General features: G+C 47.0%; 1 protein-coding gene and 1 long non-coding RNA gene across 6 annotated transcripts in view; one reads left to right on the forward strand and one right to left on the reverse strand.

Annotated features, from left to right (window-relative positions):
- Positions 1 to 24,107, forward strand: part of LOC144754085 (uncharacterized) — a 716,823-nt gene that overhangs the window by 409,711 nt on the left and 283,005 nt on the right. The window lies entirely within an intron of this gene.
- Positions 1 to 24,107, reverse strand: part of LOC144754086 (uncharacterized) — a 168,904-nt gene that overhangs the window by 64,146 nt on the left and 80,651 nt on the right. Inside the window, exon 3 of the long non-coding RNA XR_013594651.1 lies at positions 14,460 to 14,538. This is a non-coding gene — a long non-coding RNA (uncharacterized LOC144754086). The remainder of the gene's footprint in view (positions 1 to 14,459; positions 14,539 to 24,107) is intronic.

Raw genomic sequence — 24,107 nt, forward strand, 5'->3', positions numbered from 1 at the left:
CTCCACGCCTGCCCTCATAAGATTTAAGGAAGGCACTACACCAACAAAATTCGTATTCAATCACAAGATCCTGCAGTAAAACCAATATTATATCACTCAAGACTGCTGACAATCCGAAAGCCAATGCCCCCACCCTTTACTGAGCATGCACACCTATGTCGTCTGGCTTCTTCCTTAAAACTGATTTTCTGCCATTCTTGCAGCATTAGACGGTACATCACAGCATCCTTTACACATGCAGCCCCAGAACATTAACACAGAGATGAAGGCAGTAAAGAAATACGATGCACTGTTCCAAATTCCAAACGCGTAGTACACATTGCTCCAGCCAGCCGCTCAATATAGGACACAATCAGAGGCGCAACTAGAGCCACATTTCGGGGTTGGGGATACTAACATTTTTTGGGGGGGCCTGATTCTTCCAGCAATATGCAGAGTGGAGCTGCAGGGGCTATAAGAAGGAGTGAAAACACAACAAAGCCTTGTTAGCAAGTGAATGGTTTTTTAAAGACCTGTGAAGTGCTCGGGTGCGGCTGTGTGTGTGCTCCGGGAAGCTGTCTCACACAACGGTGGGGGAGGGGGGATGGGGCTCAAGCCCTTTGAGCCTAATGGGTGTTGCGTGCCTGGACACAATCAGCAGCAACATACAAATAACCCAGGGCAGTGGATATGCACCGAAATATTAATATACACAGAAAATACACACAATGGCTGCATATAGCAAGATTACTTTAAAACAGAATATGATAGTTTTATCAAATCAAAAGGACAAATTCCGGTGCAGCACAGCAACTAGCACGCATATTGCTGACAACAAGGGTAGTAGTAGTAAAACAGGGTTGTCGTGTTGGTGATTTTTCAAGCTGTTGCTTGTGTGATCGGATTCTGAAAAGCGTACTGATGAAAGAGTTTCCGCCTTTCTGTCCTACCTATATGCCCCTTTCAGCCTCACTCCTCCCCGCATCCCCCTTTGCCTCTTTTCTCCCTGCCGCCTCCTGTCCCTTCCTCGCTCTCAACCTCCATCTCCCTTTCTTCTCTGCCATATTAGTACAGCTTTCGAGTCTAAAAGCCATCCGTCAAAGTTACACCTCCAGAAAAAAGACCCTGTATCTGCCCAAACCCCGCATTCCTCTGCCCTCTCTTCTGTTGCCCCACCTGCAGGTCGGGCAGCTGGAGCCCGGGTATGTCAGCATGGAGCCGAGGCGCGGGGTACATGTGGGGGCCGAGCTCGGCAGCCATTCCTGGGGCTCTGGGGGGAGAGGGGAGGGCGCACACCGAAGGGCAGCGGGCTCTTTCATAAGTTTCCTGTTAGATATAATGGATGATTTTCTGCAGAGGGTTTAAAATAAAAAAAACTATCGGAAAGTGAAAGAGTGCCATGCGCGCGTTGTGCCTCATGACTGGAATGCCTGAAATGCGGCGAGCACATGAGACGCCGTGCGTGTGCACATCCCCTGTCCGGGCAGGCACAGCAAAAAGGAGACAGGGAGAGAACAAACACGTCTCCCTTCCAATTAAAAGCACAGATTGTTTTACGCGCGCCAATCGGAAACATGGGTGGAGCTTCCACCCCGCTTCCGAAGCTAAATTGACGACAATAGATCTCGCAAGCGAGCAGTGCATGCACTGCGTCGCTAGGCAAGACCTAAAGGTCACCCCACAAGCTTCCCTCACATAGTACAGCGGGACCTTGCTATCTTCATTGGCTCAGACTTGCATGAGGGCGGAGGCAATGTGCTTACACATCACCTGACGTGCAGTGAGTCAGAGACCACACCTTCATTTGAGACATGGCGGCGCCGGGCGTGTTGGTACAGCTCGCGAACGCTGCAGGCTGCTTGAGGCACTTCTCTTGGAGCGCAGTTTGATTTTTTTTTTTTTGTTTTGTTTCAAAGCGACCTTTATTGACATTGTAAACCGTAACACAGCCGGGTGCCTACAACCCATCGGGCCGGCACGGCAGTACTCGACCTTCAGTGCAAAGGGCAGTGGGGGGTGTAAACACAGCAAGCCGCCTACAACCCATTGGGCCGGCCGCGTCAGGTAGGCAATCAGATCAGGCAATGGTCAACTCGGGTCTCCAAAAAACAGAATTCCCCCGAAACAGAACTCAAACGCGATCTAATAGTCATAGTTAAGCCACATCTGTCATCTAATTACTCATTCCAGTTGCCATTCATGTCCCACTTAATCGTACACACTTAATGGTCACTATCCCATGTATTTGTCCTCCACCCTACTACCCCACAAAGGGTTCATGTGAGCCCCCACCCAGGGAATCTCCCATCTCTGCAGGCCCCCTCCGCCCGCCCCTCAATTGCCACCCGTTCCGAGGCTGGCTCTGTCTCCCCAGTGTCAGTATGTGCCAGTAGGTATGCCCGAAGAGGGCCCCAAATATCCTTAGGGCGTGAGGAGGGTGGCATAAGTTCGGCATAAGTGTGCAGCTGTTCCTGGCAGTGTATGAGGTAGTTAAGCTAATCTTTAAATTTAGGAGCTCGGCCGCGCGCCCAGCTAAAGGCTAATCGCCGTTTCGCCAACAAGAGGACCAGGGAAGCAAACCTACGCACCTTGGCGGGAATTTGTTCCTTGTAACCTAACAGGATGGTAAGGGGATCATCAGGCACATGTATTCCAGTCATGTCATCCAGTGCCTGCAGCACTTCCCTCCAGTATTCTCTGACAAGGGGGCAGCCCCAGGCTGTGTCCAAAGTCAGCGTCCCCAGCCCCACATCTGTCGCAGCGGGCATTGTCACGCAAACATAACCGGTGTAATCAGGCACACCTGTAGTATAATCGATGTATGTATTTATAATGTGTCAAGCGTAGTCTACTGTTGGCCGAGATGACCGCTGTTTGACGACAGCAATAGGCCCATTGTTCCTCCGAGATGGGAGTACCCAACTCCGCCTCTCACTTCCCCTTAGCCGGAGCAGGGCCTCTCTCCCATTCCTGTTGAGTTGAGCGATATAATCGCGATACCACATGCTCAGGGGGAGTTTGTTGCAATAGATTATGTAGAGGGACCATAATAGGGGACTCTCCTGGGAAGTCCTGAGTCAGAGAGCGCACGTCTTGCCTAAGCCTTATATAATAAAAACGCTCTAAGGGAGTGGGGGTATTGGGACCAAAAAACTCTTCACTAGTTTTAAACTTCCCGTTTTTGTATAATTGGCCCCAAGTAAGACAGGAGATTTTACGCAACATGCGTCGGCACCCTCCCTCTGTAGTGACTGGTATATCCTGTCTCCCCTGCAAGGGCGCTAACGGCGAGTAAAGAAGAGGGCATTTAAGTGTACGCGCTAGTTCGCGCCAGGCACTAGTCGTGCATTGGACAGTAGTGGCCGCGAAATGTCTAGGTACTGTAGTTGTGCTAAGATAGGCCGTATACGGTGTGGGTGCCATGTATTCATCTTCGATGGCCAGATGAGGCATATATAGGCTTTCCTGTTTTCAGTTTCTATTTTTGGTAAATTCTGGTGGTGTTTTTTCAGTGTTTTGCAGTGATTTCAATACCTCAAAAAAACAGTGCTTTTCTGTGGTTACTCGATTTCACACCATAAAAAACAACCGAAACAGTGTTTTACCGGTGTTTAAGGAACGCTTTGCTTTTATTATTGCTTGTTTCTGGAATACATTTCGTGCAACCATCTATGCTACACCTAGTCAAGGAATCCTTCAACAGAGGCCCTACAGAAGGTGCTTAACTTCCAATTCTAAAGGTAAAAGCATTGGTCTGACGCCTACTGTGCTGTAGCACGTTCCTCCCACAGACACTTATTAATAAATGACTGCCACAAAGGTGCTCGCGAAGAGATGGATATGGTGTGAGTTTCTAAACTTGACTGTGGTTGCGTACCACCGGGGCTGTAGATGGCTTCTCAGTCCATCCCCATTCTGAGATACCTCTCAGTCTATGTGGTGTCAGCGACAGGCATCTCTTGTTGTGTGTGCAGTGTCCATATGTTGCACCTCTTGTGCTCTGGGCAGTGTCTGTAAGTAGCGCCTCTCCTTGCAATGCTATCAGAGAGAGGCACCTCGCATTGACTGCACCTGAGAGACGCGGTCCTAGCTGCCGCGCCACTGGTCAAAGCCCGGAGCACAGGGCATGCCCTGGACCTTTCGTCGACCAATGGTTATGGCAGCTGGAACAATGGCATGATGACATCACAATGTGCGCTGCTCCGATAAATTCCTTAGGCACACATTGTTGGAGGTCTATAGATCCGAAGGGAAGGACTTGAACTAACAAGATTCAAAGAACTTACAGATGAGCAGACAAAAGGGGGTCCATATATGAAGACCAGAAGCCTTGAACCCCAAAATGCTTGAACCTTTCAATGCCTTGGACACCCACATTTCAAGTTAAGTTTGCCATGAAGAACACCATTCTCCAATACTGGTCTTATCGGGAAACTGAAGTACTGATTGGCCTCCCTTGAAACATCTGGACTACAGTTCTGGATCATGATAGATTGCAGAAGGAAAAACTGGACAGAAATATAAACCTGATCCCTCCCTCCCCCATCGGGGGCTCTCCATAGTAAATCTGACGAATTGACCCTACAAGCGTGACTCCTAAACAATGCGTAATGTGGATTGCAAATGACAGTCTAACAGCCCACGATCACCCTGTAACCTTAAAGTTAGCATCAGGCTGGTTCCATGAGCTCAATGTAAATAATATCCACCATGAATGAGGGCAAACAAAATGGAGGGACTGATGCTCAGCATATACTAGTAAACTCCTCTCACCCCTTGGAACACATGCCATTTTAGCAACGCAACATGGCTGTAAAATGGTGCTCCTCGCCAGCCCGCTCAAGCACACAAACACCCATAATCCCCTCTCTATTTTTATTATCTGCTGCCTGCACTAATAAATGGCTTTCAGCACTTTGTACTCTGAGATCTCATCTCAAATCTGGGCCTGTGGATGTGTACCTTTCTAATAAACTAAGTTTCAAACCATGAGAGACAGCGGAAATACCAGTGTTCAAGAGTACTATTTAATATTATCTCTGACAAGGGCCTTAAATACAAATAAACAAAAGCAGAGAGGTCCGATCAATCTCAGAAAACCACAAAGACGGAGTCAAATCAGAATCACACACCCACTTTGGGTGGGAAGGAAAGCCCTCACACACCGACCTAGTCAGTGTCATGCTTCATCATCGGGCCCCACCAAAGAGGCCGAGTGCCTCTTCGGTGTGCTGCGACGCCAGAAAGACTGCGGAGCTGGTTGTGTGAGAAGGGCATGCTGTGATTTAAAAATTAAAAGTGCCTACAAAGGTATCAAAATAACACATTTTAATAAGTGATCCCTAAGGCACAAGACAAAGAGTATTATGTGTCTGAATTTAGCTGCCAAGGTTTTAGGATTGGTTAAATTCAGAAATACTTACAACATGGACTGATGTGGGTTCTCCTGAGATTTAGCTTCGTTGCCCTGTCAGGTAGGAAGCCCGACTGGTCCATATGTACCAGGCCCGTTATGACCGCCCTCAAGCGGACAGCCAAGATGGTCGCCAGCACTTTCACTTTCGAGTTGAGTAAAGATATCGGCCGGTAGGAGGCACAGTCATTCCGCGGTTTGCCCTCCTTGTACAGTGGTATTATAGTGGCCATAGTGAGATCCGGCGGGAGTTCTCCCACCTCTAGGGCACCAACGAGGAGGCCCCGGAGATGAGGGGTCAGTAGGTCCGACGTGCGTTTAAAGAGTTCAGCAGGGAATCCATTTGGGCCTGGGGTTTTGCCTGGTCTGAGCCTGGCTGTAGCACTCGCGATATCATCAAGTGTTATGTCAGCTCCTAGTGTCCCCATGTCTTCCGGGGGATGGACCGGCAAGGTGGTACCTTCTAGGTATTGAAGGGCCTCCTTGCAGGTCGCCAGGTCGCGAGCTGCGTAGAAGGTTTCATAATGGGTAGCGAAGGCCTCTGCTATCTCTGCGTCTGTGTTGACCGCAGTACCCCCTGTCGTGCCAATGCTGTCTATCCATCTCTCAGCTCTCTCTTTTTTGCTGAGCCATGCCAGTAGTTTCCCTGACTTGTCACCCACGTCATATAATCTGTGTAGGGTAGCTAAGGATTGGGTCTTGGATTCGTTGGTCACCAGTTCCCTATATTGCTTCTGGACGTCGAGTAACCGTCTGAGCGTGACTTCGGATTTATGGGTTAAGTATTTGCTCTCCCATCTTAGAATAGCCTGTTCCAGGGCTGCTACCTCTGCCTGAAGTCTTCGTCTGTCCTCCCCTAGTCTAAGTCTAATCCTATCGCGCAGGACTGGTTTCAGGGCCTCCCATAGAATGCTTTTCGAGTCTACCGAGCCTTTATGTCTGCCCTCACATCTCTCAGTATTTTTGCGTTTTGAAGATCCCAGGCTGCGAGGCGCCAGGATCCCGCGTCCCTAGGTCTGTCGCGCCCCACTCTCACATACATAGGTGAATGGTCAGATATACCCCTGGCCCTGTAGTCTGCGATGTCCCCTGTTGTCAGACAGGAAAACATAGTCAAGGCGCGAGAACGTCTGATGCGCCCCGGAATAATAGGAGTAGGCGCGCTGCGTCGGGTGAAGCCACCGCCATACGTCCGTCAGCCCCAGGGTGGACATCAGGTCAAATAGTGCAGTCCTGTGTCCGTCTCCAACTGTGCTGGCAGATCTATCAAGGTTGACATTCATCACATCATTAAAGTCCCCCCCAACCACCTGTATCGTGTCCGCTGTGTCCAAGAGGATGTTCGCAATTGAGGCGTTCGTGCGTGACTGTAGCTTGGGTGGCTCGTACACAGAGATCAGGGTGTATGTGCGCCTGTTCCAGTTACCCTGCACTCCCGCGTATGTGCCCTGCGGGTCAAGCCAGGTACGTGTAATGGAGAAGGGTTGGGATTTTCTAACTATGACTGCCACTCCCCTGGAGTCAGATGTGTAACCCGCATGGACCAACACCCTGTATCTGCCCCTAGCAATGAAGGCACACTGAGTACCCTTAAGATGGGTCTCTTGCAGGAAAATAGTGTTGGGGTCTACCTTTTTAATGTATGTGTTCACTAGCCCTCTCTTAATCTTTGATCCTAACCCATTTACATTCCACGTCAGGATGGTCAGCCTCCTGCCTGCCTCCTGCGATGCTTCTACGGTACCTGCCATTGGATAGTGCTGTAACTATAAGTGACCCAACTCATGCAGTTGGAGGTGGTGCGAAAGCACAACTTGCTTAAGTGATCTTTTACCTGAGTCTTCAATGTCCCCCACCAATTCCCACCCAGTACCCTGTCCCAACAAGCTTGAGAATCCCCCTCCCCCACCCCACCTCCCTCCCCTTCCAGTTGTGTCCGTATGCCAGACATAGCTTTCCGAAGGAGTAGGCCTGTCGCCCACCTACCAAACCCTCCCTAGGAAACACCAAACAACCCTATAAACGAGTCAAACAAAACACAATTAAGGGGGTGTGTCAACTTGCGTGCTTTCCTTCAGCGGGCTGCCGTACCAGTCCTGCAAGTCCATCAAGTCATCGATTAGCCACCTGCTTCTTCATGTCGCTGTAGGCATAGTGCATTGTGCAATTCGGGCCTTTCATCGCTAGGATTTGGAGTCTTGAGTGTCGGCTTCGGGTGCACTGTGCTGTCCTGACAGGTCCTGTTCCAGCACCCGGATCTCTTCTACCAATGGATGATCTGACTGTCCCTCTTCCTCTTCTCCTTCTCCACCTGATGTGTGGCTATCCAGTATCTCCTCCTCATCTCCTTCCGATCGTGTCGCGCTGCGCAGCACCGTAAATCTCGACCCCTGTACGGTTGCACCTCTCGGGGAGGCGGAACGCCCTTTCCGTGTCCTCCCGGTATCGCGCCCTCTATATGGCATCGCTGGGGCTTGCCTCTTAGATCGCCTGGATGTCAGTCTCTGGGGTTTCGGAAGTTCCCAGTGAGTCGCATTCCTCAGGGACCTATCAAGCGCATCTCGCCTCGCTGTTTCCCTGCTTTTGAGGATCGGGCACTCTTCCAGCCACTGCCACGCATCTTCCGGGTGTGTGAAAAAGAGTGTCTGCTCATTGAACATCACTTTGAGTTTCGCCGGGAACAGTAGCATGTAAGGAATTTTTAAGTCTCTAAGTTTGGCCTTTACCGAGTCGAAGGATCGTCTCTGCTTTTGCACCTCCTGGCTGTAGTCTGGGAAGATCATGACGTGCGAGTTTTCCATCCGTATCTCGCCCATCCTCCTCGCCTCTTTCAGTATCAAGTCCCTGTCCGCAAAGTTAAAAAAACTTGCGATAACCGGTCGTGGTCTTGCCTCCTCGGGTGGTAGAACATGACAACCTTGATCCCTCAGAATCGTGGAAACAGTGCTACTAGTCGCTTAGTTATTCGTGATCACTTTGTCTTGGCGAGAGATACACAGAATACATTTTGGAGACGTTTTTCAAAAAAGCATTTATTGAACCAGCATCATTCTAGTGTAAAATAGATGTGCTGAAACAACCATTAGACAGTAACAGATATAAATGATTATAAGCACTAACAGAGTAAAAGGATGGTAGAGTTCTACCAAAGTGCTAAAACGATAAATACAGGCAAGTATTAGAATACATGGCCGTAATAAAAGCGTACTCCTACGATGTGACCCTAACTAGATGTACCTAAATGTACCTAGCATGTATGTAGGTGTGGAAGCCAAGAATCCCTCCAAGATAAAGTCAACCCTCTTACCTGAAGTGTGAGACTGTGAGACCCCGTTCTGGTCTCGAGGTGGACACCCCACAAGGGATGTCAGACCACTGCGAGCTGGAGTGTCTGGTTGCTGGAGTCTCAGCGTCTCCCGTCAGTGTGTCGGCATTGAAGTCCTTTTTTCCTCTCTCTACCTTAGAAATAGATGGTGTATATATACCCAAAGTGATTGGGGATATACCTCGCTGTGTCATGTCGAACTAGGATTACGGAAGGAATGACCCTTGTACATAGTTTTTATGCAGGAGATGTTCGGCCTGCTGTCCAGCTGTGATTCCAAGAATCCTCATGCATAATGAAAGAGGCTTAAGCCTTTCAGAGAAAACCCTAGGTCCTCTAGTCAGTACCTTAACTAAGTAAAAGGTTAGTCCTAAGAACCGTTATTTAGTACAATATGAGGGCAATGTAGGTGAAAGGTGCATTTAGTACCTAAACCGATATTGGGGTACCTATATGGAACATATCAGTAGTTCCTGTCAGCTTCTGGCCCTGAAACCCCGGCCTCCTTCTCCCTGTCCTGTGTGAGTGGGCCTGTCGGCGAGTTGGGTGATCGGCCCAAAGCAACTAAAATGGGAGGCGGCCCTCTGCCGCATTGCACGATCGAAGGGCCATGCCGACATGCCAGCGTGATGAGCTGGTCCTCCAGCCCAGCGGGACACCATATGGACTGCCTCCCCACCTGGCACCATTGATAACTGGGGCGCGGGTGACTTTGGCAGGCCTCAAAAAATCTACTCGCCCACTCACTTTGGCGAGTCAGATTTGATCAGGTCGAGCTATTGTTTGTAGCAACTTGCCCATTTTGGCGAGTAAACTTGACCTGCAAAGGAACAGGTGTTCTGCTCATTCAGAAAGGGAATGAGTAATAAAGATGCCTTTAAATGTTGTTTTTATCTTGACAAATTTGTTGTCTGTTCAGTGACAGAGGTCAAATGTCAGTTTGACTTTTTATTAATTGCTGCTTTAACAGGGGTGTGGAATTTATTAAAATATCTACTTGTCCATGGCACAAGTTGCGTCATAAATCTACTTGTCCTGTAACAAAATCCACTTGTCCCTTTGATGTCATGCAGTGCGGCTACAAATTATGGCAGCGATCTCATTATATAAGAGTGCTGATATACCCTCTCTGATTATGCCAGGGCTCATACCATAGTAGTGTTTGAATACTTGCAATCCCCTTATGTTGCCACGTTTCCGCAGATCAACATACTGGGGCTGAAAGTGGTGGTAATCAATAATTCCAGGGTTAGAATGCCCTTTTGACTGTGCAAACACACTAACTTGCATGTTTTAAGGGTTTTCAACAACTTTTCTCTAATCTTTTCCCATACTGAGAAATGTTGGAAATGTACTCCTTACAATGGCAGACGTAAACCTACTTCCAGATTTGGGAAAAAAGTGGTTGGTGGGAAAGTGAACTTGCAAACACACAGATTTTCGCATGAGCAAATCTTCACATGCACATTTGCTCATGCTAAAATGCAGTTCACAAATATTTTCTAGGAGTACAATTTCTTGTCCTTCTTCTGTACATTTTGGGAATTCTCAAAAACAGTATAGCTGTACTTAATGCAAGGACATATACCATGGGTGCACTTTTAAGAATTTCTTTAATAATTGAGCCCCAAATTTGGTCTGGTGTTGATCATGATCTTTTGTGTTTATTAAAATTCTGTCTCTCACTCTCTGTATCTGCTGGCTTCACTGTGAGTGACAGCATTCTGCTCTTTCACAAGGAGCATATCAGCACACAAAGTTGTTTTATTCAGTGCCAGTAACTACTGTGCTTTTTAAGACCAAAAATGTTTTGCTTTTGCCAATGTTTGTTATAATGGTGAGGTCCCGGCAGCTCCCAGACCAATACGGTTTAACAAAAACCATGCTAAAACAATTCACACATTGACAAAACTAAAAAGCTGACCACCAATTGCAGACAATTTCCCATAATCTTATTGAAACTGGTTACACTGATTTCCCATTATGAATATATTTGGGAAATAGTAGCATACATCCACGCATGTTACTGAATGATGCTGCAAAGAAATGGTACCTGCAATATTACAGTAGTTTAGCTAAATGTTTTCTTTTTCCTGCTTTCATATTTTTATGAATATTTTATTTTGAAAGCAAAGAATCATCAATCTTGCTTTCGAGCTTCTTCAAATATTTGAATCAAATCAGAGAGCATTCTGGGAGCATTATACATAGCCTCATATTGCTAAACTTTAAAAACATGTGTACACATTTGTATACTGTAACCACTGTCAGTAGTGCAGTCAGAGCTTACAACATTTACTGAGAGCGCTCACCCTAATGATAAATCAAATAATGAACCATGAATACAAGTTTGAATCGCATTAACATATTGACAGAAATATTACCTTAACTGCAGACAATGCTCTTCCCTGATCCATAATGTAGTACTGCAAACTGGCAGCCAAAGGGTTTGTGCTGCAGGGGGTTGGGCCTACTTGTCCCAAAGACAAAATACACATGAACACATGTTGCCCTTGACCCCAAACAATATGTCCTTGGCGTCGGGCTATAGGGATTCCACATCCCTGCTGCTTAGCTTCTGGGAAAATGGTGTTTACTTTTCTTTCTCTTACTGCAGTTAGACAATTTTGTAAAGGGCGCTGTATGACAATAAATGTAAAAGCTTTAAGATGTCAGGTTTGCTTTCTAACACAACATTTAAATATCTTGTAAATAAATAGTATAACAATTTAAATATATCAGGAATTATGAAAGCACATTTTGTTTTTGTAATTCGGAAGTGTAGTGATATCAATGCTTTAAATAAGAGCAAAGCAAATCAGAACTGCTCTCACGGCTGCTGGAGGTTTGAGAATTATACAATGTGGCCCTGGAATGCCTACAGTGCTGCAACTATAAGACGTATGTGAGCCGAGCCCAAGAGGCTGAGGGAAGGTTGGGGGAACTCTTTGCCTTGCTGGTCCGCCGTTTGAGCGGGGGGTATTACCCGCCTGCTGGCCCCAGGAGGAGCCACCCGTTACTCCTCTAAAAGACATTAACGGGGCGTTTCGAGAATACCTCCCTCTATAGGCCATTAGAGGCTGGCCTTCCAGTGACGTTTTGCCCATTCTTGGATCGCCTGTTCCTCCAGAGCCTCAATGTTAAAGACTAGAAGATGCTGGGGACCCCATCACGGTTCAGGAAATGTTTGAGTCACCCTGATAAAAAAAATCCCACAGGGCTGAAACTATTTTAAGCAGGCCTGCGCCTTGAGTGCAAGCAGGCTGCTCCCTCCACTCTCAATTCTCTGCCTGGGGTTCCTATTTTTGTACTCCTCCTTGAAGTGACTTCTTTGAAGTTGATCATCCCTATTTTGAGGTCTAATTAGTGACATCTTTACACCATTATGGCCCTGTATGACCCATTTGATGTAGAAATAGACCAGGACCCTGAGGACTGTCTTGAACAGAACTTGATAAATGTACTGTACTCTAGTGTTCAGCAGTCAGTGAACAACGCCCTAGTTAGCGCTCTGGGTCCTATTACCCGACACCTACAAGGTTATGCCGGTCAGCAAGGATGGATCCAAATCACCCCTCTCCAACTGAAGATAATGACTGTCCAGGCCCACGACAGGGCAAATCCAAGACCACATCAGTAAGAGTCCCCCACACGGCAGCCTTCAAAAAGATGTCAGACTCCCTCTCTGGAGACCATGACTCTAGCGCACCTTATCTCCTCTCAAATTTGGAGATTCAAACTCTTCAGTTTCCAGTAGCTCTGACCATGAGGACAAGCCAGGTCCCAGCAAGAGAAAGCACAAAACTCACCACTGTAAGTCCCAGAATCATCCCCAGGTGCTTGATTTTGAGCCAGGTGATATCATCCACCCCCGCTCCCCCGGCAAGAGGGGCCTGATTATGTGCAGGCCCTCATACACCAAGGATTTGATAACGAGGCCAGACTGTGCTCTGAATGCCCCTAGCCGTATCTCCCTGGTAAAGTGATCCAAACACTATGGACACTTTCCTTAAGAAGTATTCCAAGGATCCCAAAAGGCCTAGATCGGGCAGGGCACAGTTGTCAGGCCAACTTATTGGATGTCACAGGCCCTCTCACTAAGATCATTGAACTGATTTTCCAAGCCAAAGATTCAACACCTCTCCCCCCCCCCTCCCTCACCCCCGATGTCTTAGTGGGATGGGCCCAAAGAGCCATGTGTCAGCTAGGGAATGCGAACTGGGCAATATCTACAGAGCGAAGGCGTTTGCTCCTCATGAGAATTGACTCCAAATTGAACAAGCTGGCATTTTCTGAAGCGGGTCCGGTAGCCCAGGGTCTCCTATATGCTGCACATTTTCTTAAGGAACTGCCCATGGCTATGTATAGTACACTTGAGAAAGCCCAGGGGTCCTTCAGGAACATTTTCTGCCAAACTCTTCTAGGCAGGGTCAGACGTTTCAGAGGGCCTGCTTGCGGCAGAGGTTATAACCAAGGCCCACAAAGAGATCATTAGGTAGGGGTAGTGAGCAAGAAACCACAAACAACTCCACCTTTCACCTTCAAGTACCCATAGTGGAAATAACCGTTTCAGAAGAGGGCAGTATAGAGGGCCACCGGATCCTCCTTAGAATCTGGAGCTACAGGTGAGACTTTTGGGAGGCAGAGCCAGTCTTTTTCCATACAATTGGCAATGGGTGACTCAAGTCTCCTGGGTCCATACAAGGGTTCAGGTTGGAGTTCTATGATACCCCTTCCATAGTTCTGTGCACAAGGAGATTTTTCTCAAGAAGAGCAGGACTTCATCACATCAGAAATACAAGCTCTCAGAGAGAAAGGGGCTGTAAGTTGAACAACTTCAACCTCACAGTTTTTTCAGCTCCATCTTCCCTTTTTTCATTTATTAATTTTTTTGTAGTCTTTTATAGCGTGAACTTGACCCGAAGGTATCAGAGCGCTTTACATGAGCACTGGTTGCATTACAGATGGGCACATTGTATTTTTAACTGTTTTTGGGCCCGGGGAGATAAAGGGATTTGCCCAGAATCACAGGATGTTTCAGCCTCCTGCTAGACTTGAACCTGGTTCCCCAGCTTCAAAGTCGGCCATTCTATCTGTTAAGCCACATCCTTTCTGCAGGAGAAGAAAGGGGGCGGGTCACGACTAGTTCTAAACCTGAAAGATTTCCGCCTGGATTATGTACTGGCATTTCAAGATGGAAGGTATCCATCTGCAAGACATCCTTCAAGAAGGGGACTGGATGATGCGTTTGGATTTAAAGGACACATCCTTGTGGCGATTGCCGCCACACGTCCCGATATCGGACGCGCGCCACTGTCAAAAATGGGTCCCGGCATGTGCCACAGGGAGCTAACCAACAAAGTCTAGTGCCCCACCCCCTAGCCGCACGGTACAGCCCCCGAGGTGAATTAGAATGCGCGCAGGAGCCAACACAGTTGCCAGCAATTGAAGAAGTTTGCTAGCAGCGTTCTTGCCTGCGTTTTTGTCGGTTGCTCTTTTGGGGCTCATCTTGCATCAGTTGCTAATAGTGGTGGAAACCTACTATTTTATTTGCATTTGTTTTTCCCCCAGTGTTTCTGGAGAACAGAGGCTCTGACAGCGTTTTTGTTGTAGAAACGATACAGCCTTTTTTTGGAATTCACTCACCTGATTTTTTCTGAGAAGGCTTCACTTATCATTTGAATCCAGGAGGCAGTAAGCCTGGTAAGGTGCATAGTATTCTAACTAATAAAATAAACTTACCATTCTGAAAGGACTAGCCACATTGTCTGTGGGTGGGGAAATCCCCTCCTCCTTGTCGCTATCATTGGTTGGAAAGAATCTACAAGAAGAAAAGATTTTAATGTATAAAAGTAAAAATGTCTTGAATGTGTATATGAGAAAAGACTTTACTGAATATATGTATAAAGGTGTTCAGAGAAGGACTATTACAGACGTACAGTGTACCACTACATTCTTCCACCTCCCATTCTTGTTTCCCAATCCCGCAAGGAGGACGTCTCCTTCCCAAAGAGCGAGCAATTACCAAACAATCCTGATTCCAAAGTTTAGGAAAGGAGATACCAGTCATTTCTGCTGCCCATAGTGGCATGCGATGCAGTATTGTTAACAGTGCAGAATTAGCCTGGCAACAGACAGCAGAGGAGTAGAAGATGGTGTTAGAAATGAGGGGTGAGAGAAGGGGGACAGCAGGTAAGTACTGACTGGGAAAGAGAAAGGAACAGAAGGTAAGGGATGTATTCGGTGGCAAAGAGACACGACGATTTTAACTTCGAAGACAATCTGCACAACAACATAAGAAACAACAATAAGGGTATCCTTTGGGTTAGCAAGCTAGGGTGCCAGGCAGAGCCTCCCCAAGTAAATGGAGGGTTGGGGGTGGAGGGTCTGATGCCCATAGTCAGTACATTGCAACCCACTGAGGAGTGCAACTCCTAGAGTAGGATATCGATATGATAATGGCAGCAGGGTCCAGTAGGATCCAGCATGACCAAGAAATATAATACAGTTTTGCTCCAGTCAGTGTTCTCTGATCATTCTGCTGCATGGCATGGACTGTCGCTGATATATGCTACACCTGTCCAGTTGGGGCACCTTCTCCACCTCAAGGATGGCCGACGATGGTTTTGATGCATGCACTGAGCTAGTGGATGGGGACACACTCCCCAAAGTGCTAATCAGAAACTGCCTGTTGAGGATTGTTGAATGTGTGGGCCTTGCCTAGATGTGTGATGAGGAGCTGTGCCGGGTATAGTATGGCATACAGTATTTTTGCTTGTTGAAGTTTCTGCTTTATGGGGGCATACTTTATTCGTGCTTCGTCAACGGCGATTGTAAAATCCAGAAATATGGAAATAGTGTGGCCCTCAAATTGCAGAATGTGTTTCTCTCTAGCTAGTCTCAGGACCATGTCCCTGTAATTTAGCAGTAGGGCGATGATGGGGTGTCGAGCATTTCCCGCTAGGGGACACGCATCAGAGCCATGTGCGCATGCCCTACGATGAGTACTTTAAAGAAGGACTCTGCCTCAAAAATCATTACCAATAGGTGCTGAACAAAGTCCTCCATTCTGCCAGTATTTGTGGTTTCCGGTATTCCCATTATGCGTAGATCGTTTCTGTGCGATTGCACTTCGAGATCTTCATTCTTGGCTGAGATTATCTTAAGGACTCTCTATATTAAGGAACAGTTCGCTCCTATGCGTGACCGTATCCTCCACTGCTGAGATTCTGTGCTCAGTTTTGGTAATGTGCCTGTCGTGCTTTTCTAGTTTGTGTGTGATAGTGCCAATTCTAGCACACATTTGGCTTCAATGGAAGTAAGGCACATACCATTACAAGAGTTCGAAGGCCCCTCTCCAGCAGCCAATGGTGGGCCGCATTTGAATCAAGTCTCCCGCTCATCTTTGGTCCGGTCAACTGTTTAGTAGTTCCCTGGGCCCTCTAGCAAATCCAGCCGGGCTCGCGCAGCCGTGTGGCCCGGACACACTGGAAGGCAGCAGGTGAAAAAAGCAAGGCCGCTCCTGTTTAGATGTGGGGTCCCGCCCGGAAGTCTGCCACACCCCTATGAGTTTCCACTGCTCATCAGTGCGCTCCTCACTTCTCTCATAGATGCCCAGAGTACTCAGTTGGCCTGGGCAGGACACCGGCACAGCCCACAAGCAGGGGATCATCAGTGCTGCGAAAAGCCTCCGGGTCTTCAGGGTCCCGACCTCGATCCAGCTGCCACTCCTCCGACAGCACTCTGACGTGGCCCAGAGGGCCTGGCAGCAATCAGCAGCGCTGCTCCTCCACAACAGGCGGGAACCAGAAGGGACAGGCAGTTTCTCCAGGTAAGTCACCCCTGTTGGCTCTGGTGCCCCGATGTGCAGCTGCCATGTTTCACTTAGCTTGTAGGCCCACACCCACCTGCGGAATTACAGCAGCTTTTCTCATCTCTGGGTTTCAATAAGGGTTGCAAGTGGCTTGCAATCGATGCAGCATACAAATGCCGTCTCCTGTGGGGCCGCTTTTAAAGTTGATGACAACCGCTTGGGCATGATATTGTTGGATGGAGCCCTGGGCAGCAGGAGCCTCACTAAAGTGTGACTATCTTGCTTGCCGGCACACTAGTGCCCAACCCTAGTGCATTTTATAAGTGTACTTTTCAAATGGGAATAGGTAACCAGTTCGTGTTTGGTGTCTCTGGAATCACAGTTTAAAATCCGAACTTATGGTGACGTCAGATTGTAAACTTCAGTTCTGAAACTGGCACTTTTTATGTTAGATATTTGGTGCCTAGAGCCTCACTCCGGTTCACATGTCTGAGTGTGGGTGGCACTTGGGATTTATGTATTCCTCCTAGACAGCCACACACAATGGGGAGCTTAGGTGTGACTGAATGGGCCGTCACTGGCAGAATGGGAGGGAGGAGCTGGGCACAGCCTAACTTACACTTCAATACAGTGTGTCCTGCCCCTATACAAAGGGCGTCTTACCCCCTGTAGTTAGTTTGGAGCAAGGGTCAGGAAGGAATGGTATCTGTGCATCACAAATGTCTGCCTCTAGAAACTTCTCCCCACTTCAAAGTCACAACTGTGTATAAATACTGGACATCAGACACCACCACTTCTGGACCTGTGTATACTCCCTCAGGAAAAAGGAATGCTGTGCCTCTACAAGGACTGCTACTTTGCTGGGCTGCTGCTCTAAAGGAACTGCTGCCCTGCAGTGCTGACCTGCTGTCCTCTTGCCTGGGGAAGGAAAACTGGACCTGCAAAGTCATCTTGACCCAGGATCCAGAGTGACTCCAAGGCTAGTCTGCTGGCCTCCTTATCTGAACCTCAGGGACATAAAAGGCTCCCCAACATCCTGCACTAGCCCCTGAACTCAGCAACAGCAAGTTCTTGACTCCCAAGTGATGCCTCTCAGGCCCAGGACCCTTGGTTTGGCTCAAGGGCACTGAAGGATAAGTTACTTACCTGTAAGCCTAGTTCTCTTCCAGGGGTATCCTCATCAATGTCATAAGCATTGAATTATCCCCGCCCATGTGCGGGATCCCGGAGAAATAACTATATATATATATATATATATATATATATATATATATATATCTATCCACAACAAACCTCCGAAGAAGTAGAAGCCGCACATCCACAGTATTCTTTTACCAAAGATTAATTTATTCTTAAATCATTTATTAGTTCCCAGCACAGGATTAACCCACGCGTTCCGGTATATACATATACCTTGATCACGGTTAACTTTTCAAACATTTTTTTCTTTTTTTATAACATTACTAGGAAACAGTATTACATAATTTCCTATTTATTTCTGAGGCTGCCCCATAGTATTATGGTTTATGTAGTCCCCAAAATGAATCTCAGGACCATGACACCTTTTGACTTGAATCAGTCGGAAGAATTATATATACATCTATAGGCCTCCGTAAAGCTTCTGTAAAAAGAACAAAACACTGGTAGAATCATTGAATGGATATCTTTTGATTTGGCTAAACATGGGCATTTACTGTATATAATGAGGTCCTATAGGAAAATAAACAATAAAGTTTCAACTTAGCCCACTGGAGGGCTGTAAATCAAACAGTGACAAAATGATGTAGACCCACTGGAGGGTAAATAAATAAATAAATATTACTGTACAGGACAAAACAAATAGTAAAATCCCCCAAGGAGGGATTATAAAAATTGATAGAACTTCATCAGTACTTACAAAAGGACTAAGGAATGAAATTAGCCCTAAAAAACGTTTTGGTCATAATACTTATAATATCTGCAAAAAATGTAAAGATATAAAGTTTATAATTCTGTCAGAATGACGTACAAATGATGAACATTTACCGGTTGTTTTAGAAAAATTTATATATCGTAATTCATTTGGGTGACTACATAAACCATAATACTATGGGGCAGCCTCAGAAAGAAATAGGAAATGATGTAATACTGTTTCCTAGTAATGTTATAAAAAAAAAAAAAACGTTTGAAAAGTTAACCATGATCAAGGTATATGTATATACCGGAACGCGTGGGTTAATCCTGTGCTGGGAACTGATAAATGATTTAAGAATAAATAAATCTTTGGGGAATGCATGTTAAGAAATCCCTTGCTGATTCAAGACTTGGTCACCTTTTCACTAACCCTGTTTCAATCACATCAATACAATCAAAACAGTCAAGGGTAGAAACAAGCTTTATTTCGATATATTGCACATATCTTAAAAAGCATTACAATACAATAAAAACATTTGGGTAAAAGAACTCATTACAATAATAAAAACATTTCATTCCATAGTTTACAGGAAAACGATTTAAACATTAGTACAGATAGGGGGAAAATTTTAGGGCAGGATCAATAGCCTCGAAGATCGAGTCCGCCATGCCCAGCCCAAGAATTTAGCAAGGCAACAAGCAAACAGGGGGCAGGGGTCTGATCTTAGGATACGTAGGGCCTCAAGATGGGATCTAGTACCAAGGCTCCTACACAGAGGCTTCAACCAGATGCGGCGCGGGACTATGTAAGCTGGGCACTCAAAAAATAGGTGGGGGACTGTCTCGGGCCTGTTGGCACAGAAGGGGCAAAATGGTGTTGATTGTGAAAATGCCTTCCAGCTGGCAGTCAATTTCCCCACTGGCAGTAACCCCACCCTAAATTTAAAATATAGTGCCCTATCCCAAGATTTAGAAATCAAATCCAAATATGGTTCACAGTAGGGGACCTCCTTAATCATCAGAAATTCAACAGTGGTTCTACAAAATTTAGAGTTGCAATTTCTGCTGTCCGTCACCCATGACCAATAATGCTTCTTTAGGGTCTGCTTTGGCGGGGCAGTTCTGTTAGCCCATGCATCCTCGAGGCCCAGTTCAGTAAGGAGGCACTTAACTTCCTTTAGCCAGCGGATTTTGTACCAACCAGGTGTTAAAAGCAGTTCCCTTAAGCCTTCAGCATAGCTAGACAATTCTGGTACCCTCCAAATTCGTGTCCAGAGGAGGAGGGGGCGCAACCTCGCCTGATCACTTATCGGGCGAGTACCTGTATCTAGAAAAATTGGGAGAGCAGGTGTACTATGCGGTAGGCCCATGAGGTCTTTGTGAAATTTATTTTCCGATCTGGTTAAAAGGTCTACGTTCTGGACACCCCATAATTCAGACCCATAAAGTGCTGCACTCACCCCCCTTGCCCTGTAGATGTCCAATACAGGGCCAATGGGTTTGAGTGAAGAAGCCCGTTGTTCTTTCAAGAGTGCCCCTACCACCTTCTTGTGAACCAGCAGTGCCTTTTGAAGATGGGGTTTCCAGCTCATTGAGTCACAAAGGCGAATGCCTAAATAGTCGAACTCTTTTACCCTCTCAAGTTGGACAGAGTACAGGGATGGGGGAATGACAGTTTTCCTCGGGGGGGTTCAGGACCAGGAACTTAGTTTTACCCACATTAATTGCGAGACCCCTAGCATCACAATAGTTCTTAAAGCTAGTAAGTAGACATTGCAGGCCTGCTGGCGTTTTTGAGATCAGGAGGGTGTCATCTGCGAATAGGAGAGTAGGGATTTTTCTGCCAGCCAGGGAGGGTGCATCAGCTGGGTGTTTAAGAAGATGCTCCACCACTCCGTTGACGTATAAAGAAAACAGAGTGGGGGCTAGCACACAACCCTGGCGGACTCCCCTATTCACAGGAATGCGTGATGTTTTTTGACCCTGGTCACCCCACCTGATCTGCGCAAAATTGTCCTCATGTAATTTTATGAGCATATTAAGTAGGTACGGGGGGATACCCATTGCGTCCAAGACGTGCCACAGTTGTTCCCGTGGGACTAGGTCAAAGGCAGTCCGCAAGTCTATAAAAGCAAGGTACAGACTGCCCTTACCCAGTACAACCACTTTCCAGTAGATCATTAATAACCGGAATGTCTGTTCGATGGTTCCAGTGCCCGATCTGAACCCAGCCTGATAGTCCGAGAGTATATGTTCTTCCTCAATCCACTGTAGAACCCTCCCTAGGACTACCTTTCCCGCTACCTTCTGTGTGGAGTCTAGCAGGCTGATTGGACGATAGTTTGCAGGGTCGTCCCGGCTCCCTTTTTTGAAAATTGGGACGACCTCCGCTCCCTTCCATGAGTCCGGTAGGCGCCCACCCATCAAGGCAGCATTCAAAAGTGAGGCAATAAGACTACTCCACTCTTCTGTATTAACCCTAAGTAGGTCACCTGGAATGCCATCAGGACCCGCGGCCTTGTTCGGGACCAGGCACTTAATCGCCCCCTCTACTTCTTTGGTATAAAAGAGATTGGCCTCATTGTAATCTAGGCTTTCAATGTACAAGTGTTCAGTGAACGGGTGAACCAATGAGCTAGCTGGGGAACCCCCAGTTAAGGAGTAGAGCTGGGAAAAGTGAGAAAACCACGCCTCCCCAGTTATATTACATGTCAGTAGGGAGTCTTCGGGTTTATTCTTCACTCTCAACAGTTCCCAAAAGCCCTTCGAATCTTTCCTGGAACTAGCCGCCATTAAATCAGTCCAGAATTGGGTTTCATGCTCGAGCCTAGCCGTGGCTAGTGCCTTTCGGTAGCTTTTTCAAGCGAGTTTAATATGGTTGGTGTCCTTGGATTTCACTGCTCTAATGAGTTCACATTTTGCAGAGCGACAGGCAGGGGAAAACCAACTTGCTCCGCCCTTAGGAGCACTTTTTTTCTTGAGCCTCCCACCTGCTGGATTGATAATAAACAATTCTCCTAGAGCTTTAGTTGTCTCTGCGAAAAGACACGGGACATCCGGTTTACTAGGACTCGGGGAGTCAAGCCGCGCTTTCGCGTTAGTCATTATGGATTTTACTAGAGTCATCTTTCCTTCGTCCATAGCAATTTTTTTCCATTTGAGCCGCCTTCCACAATTCGAAGGGCAGACTTCATGCGTTGATTTCCAAAAGTGGGGGGGTGGATTTGGGGTCATGCCCGTCCAAAGGGGGGACAAACTCAAAGCTAGTTGATTATGGTCACTGTCAGTGGTTGGTAAAACTTCCATGTCAAGCAAGTGTGCCCAGCGCCTGTGATTCAGAAGTATATAGTCAATCCTGGAGGTATGACCAACCCTATTATATGTATGTGCCCCATTGGAATCAGACTTGGATCTACCGTTGGTTGCCCTTAAGCCAAATTCCATGCAGAGGGCATTAAGATCTATAGCACCCTGGGTCCATTTTTTGATGGGTTTAAGCGTGAGCAGAGGAATGCCTCTCCTAGTGTCTTCGTCCCAAATGTCCAAAATGTCCTCACTGGCAAGTGGTTCGAAGGAACAGTTAAAGTCCCCAGCTAATAGAACAAGAGAATCAGCGTTGCAGGTTCCAAGTTCTTCCTCTATACCTGTGAGTGGCAACATAGAGACACTGCCCCTTGCCCCCCTTAGATAGATGTCAAATACTTCTAACTTTTTCCCCCCCGGGCCTTTAACTGATAGTCTCTGTAGGTCAGAAGATTTTGTGGGCATATGCCTAATGGCTAGGCCCAGTGAAATGCTAACCCAAATTAAAAGGCCACCCGATGGGCGGCCTTTTCTGCCAGGTGGTTGTGATGCTGGGACAAAATAGGTAGTATAACCCACCTTATGTCGGGGTTCTAAGCACCAGGTTTCCTGCAAAATACAGATCCCGAAGGATTCAACAAGAGTATTCCAATCTGGGATATTAAAGTTACGAGCAAGACCTGCTACATTCCAGCTCAGGATCCTTAGCACAGTGCTCCCAGCAACCCTCGGTCCTAGTATAGGAACAGGCACAAGGGGATCAGAATCAAGGCCGGGGCTCCTTGCCGCGGGCACCAATGATAAATCCACAATGTCTTTTCCCGCTATTGAACTTAAACCCTCCACCCTTACGATTTTGTCTTCCGGGAGTTCGGGATCAATAACTGAGTCAAATCTGTGACTAGTTACAGGAACGAGTGGCAGTGATGATAAAGTGATCTTGGGCAGAATGGCCAGAGCCTGGGCTTCCTTATGGGTAAAATTGCTCGGCATCCCCAGATCAACTCCAACATTCAATATTAATTGGTCTAAGGGATGAGTTGTAAAAAAGGGAAAATCTGAAGCACTAGACAGTGACCTATCGAGGTTCTTTGCTAATCCCCTGGTAGGACTGCTCCCACTCGGGTTGCTCTCAGGGGTAAAAGGAACAATTGACGATGGGGGCAATTTATCCTTAACATCAGATGGTAAACCCAGAGGCAGAGAGAGTCAGTCTACCTCTTCTAGACAACCAAACCTATTATCAGTTGGTGCTCCATGCCCCCGTCTATTTGGGCCTTGCCAACCCTCTCTCACCCCTCCTCGGGCCGGGTAGCGAGGCAATGACCAATCCCCCCCGTGATTTGGAATGGGGCGAGGGGGATAAAAGAATGTTAGTGGTCTGGCTACAATTGGTGAATTCTCCCCCCCCGTGTGCCATGAACATATGTGTTGGGCAGTCTGTGGATCCTCGAATGAAACTACAATACAGTCACCTGGAATAGATTTGCGTGAGGGTCCTATCCAGGGAACTCTGCGCACCATTAATACTTTACTTCTCAGGTAACTAGGGATCTGCCTGTTCGTATTCAGCCAATGAATAACCTTATTTTTCAAGGACCAATAGTTTTCTTGGTTATGACTCCCCAATTCAGGAACACCCGCTAATACCGACACATATGGCCTTGCATCTGGGGGAAGATCTATATATCCCCCACGAAAGTTTTCGGTGTTTTGTAGGCCCTGTGAGGTGGTTCGATGGGGCTTAGTATCGTTCACCCTTGGGGCAGCACCTTCTTTATGTGGTTTGGTTGGTTGTTGTAAGGGGTGCATGGGTGGTTTTAAGGGGGGATGAGGGGCTATATGTTCATTGCCATTCGTGCGTGGTTTAGGTATTGGCCTACTAAGGGGCAGTGCTGGTGGAGTGGTGGTAGAAATTAATGTGATTGCATCCGCTTCTGGGGGGGCAATCCTTTTATTGTCTTGGAGGCTAAGGCTTGCTAGGGTTAGAATACTTTTTTCCACCTCTAGCAGGTGATTTTCAATGCGTGAGAGTACTAGATCCAAGGGAGTTAAGAGCTTTTTTAGGGTTGCCCACACTATTTTTAGAAATTCCTCATCTCTTCCCTCTATCTCGCATGTTTGCACCCCATTATCCTCCTGTATGGTGACTATATTATTGGGGTCCAGATTTGGGCAGTTCTCATCAACACTAGGGAGCTCCTGCACTGGGGCTACAGTTCTTTCTACTTCTCTTTGTATGGATAGTTTACTATTAGTAGGACAATGCGCCCTAGCAACTTTGGCCTTCTTCCGTGAGTAGGCGGATCTTATAGTGCGTTTCCTTTTATATACTGAACCCTTAGAATAAGAGCCCTGGGGGTTATCATACTCCTCGATAG

The sequence above is a fragment of the Lissotriton helveticus genome, chromosome 5_1, assembly GCF_964261635.1.
Source record: "Lissotriton helveticus chromosome 5_1, aLisHel1.1, whole genome shotgun sequence".
NCBI classification, from domain to species: domain Eukaryota; kingdom Metazoa; phylum Chordata; class Amphibia; order Caudata; family Salamandridae; genus Lissotriton; species Lissotriton helveticus.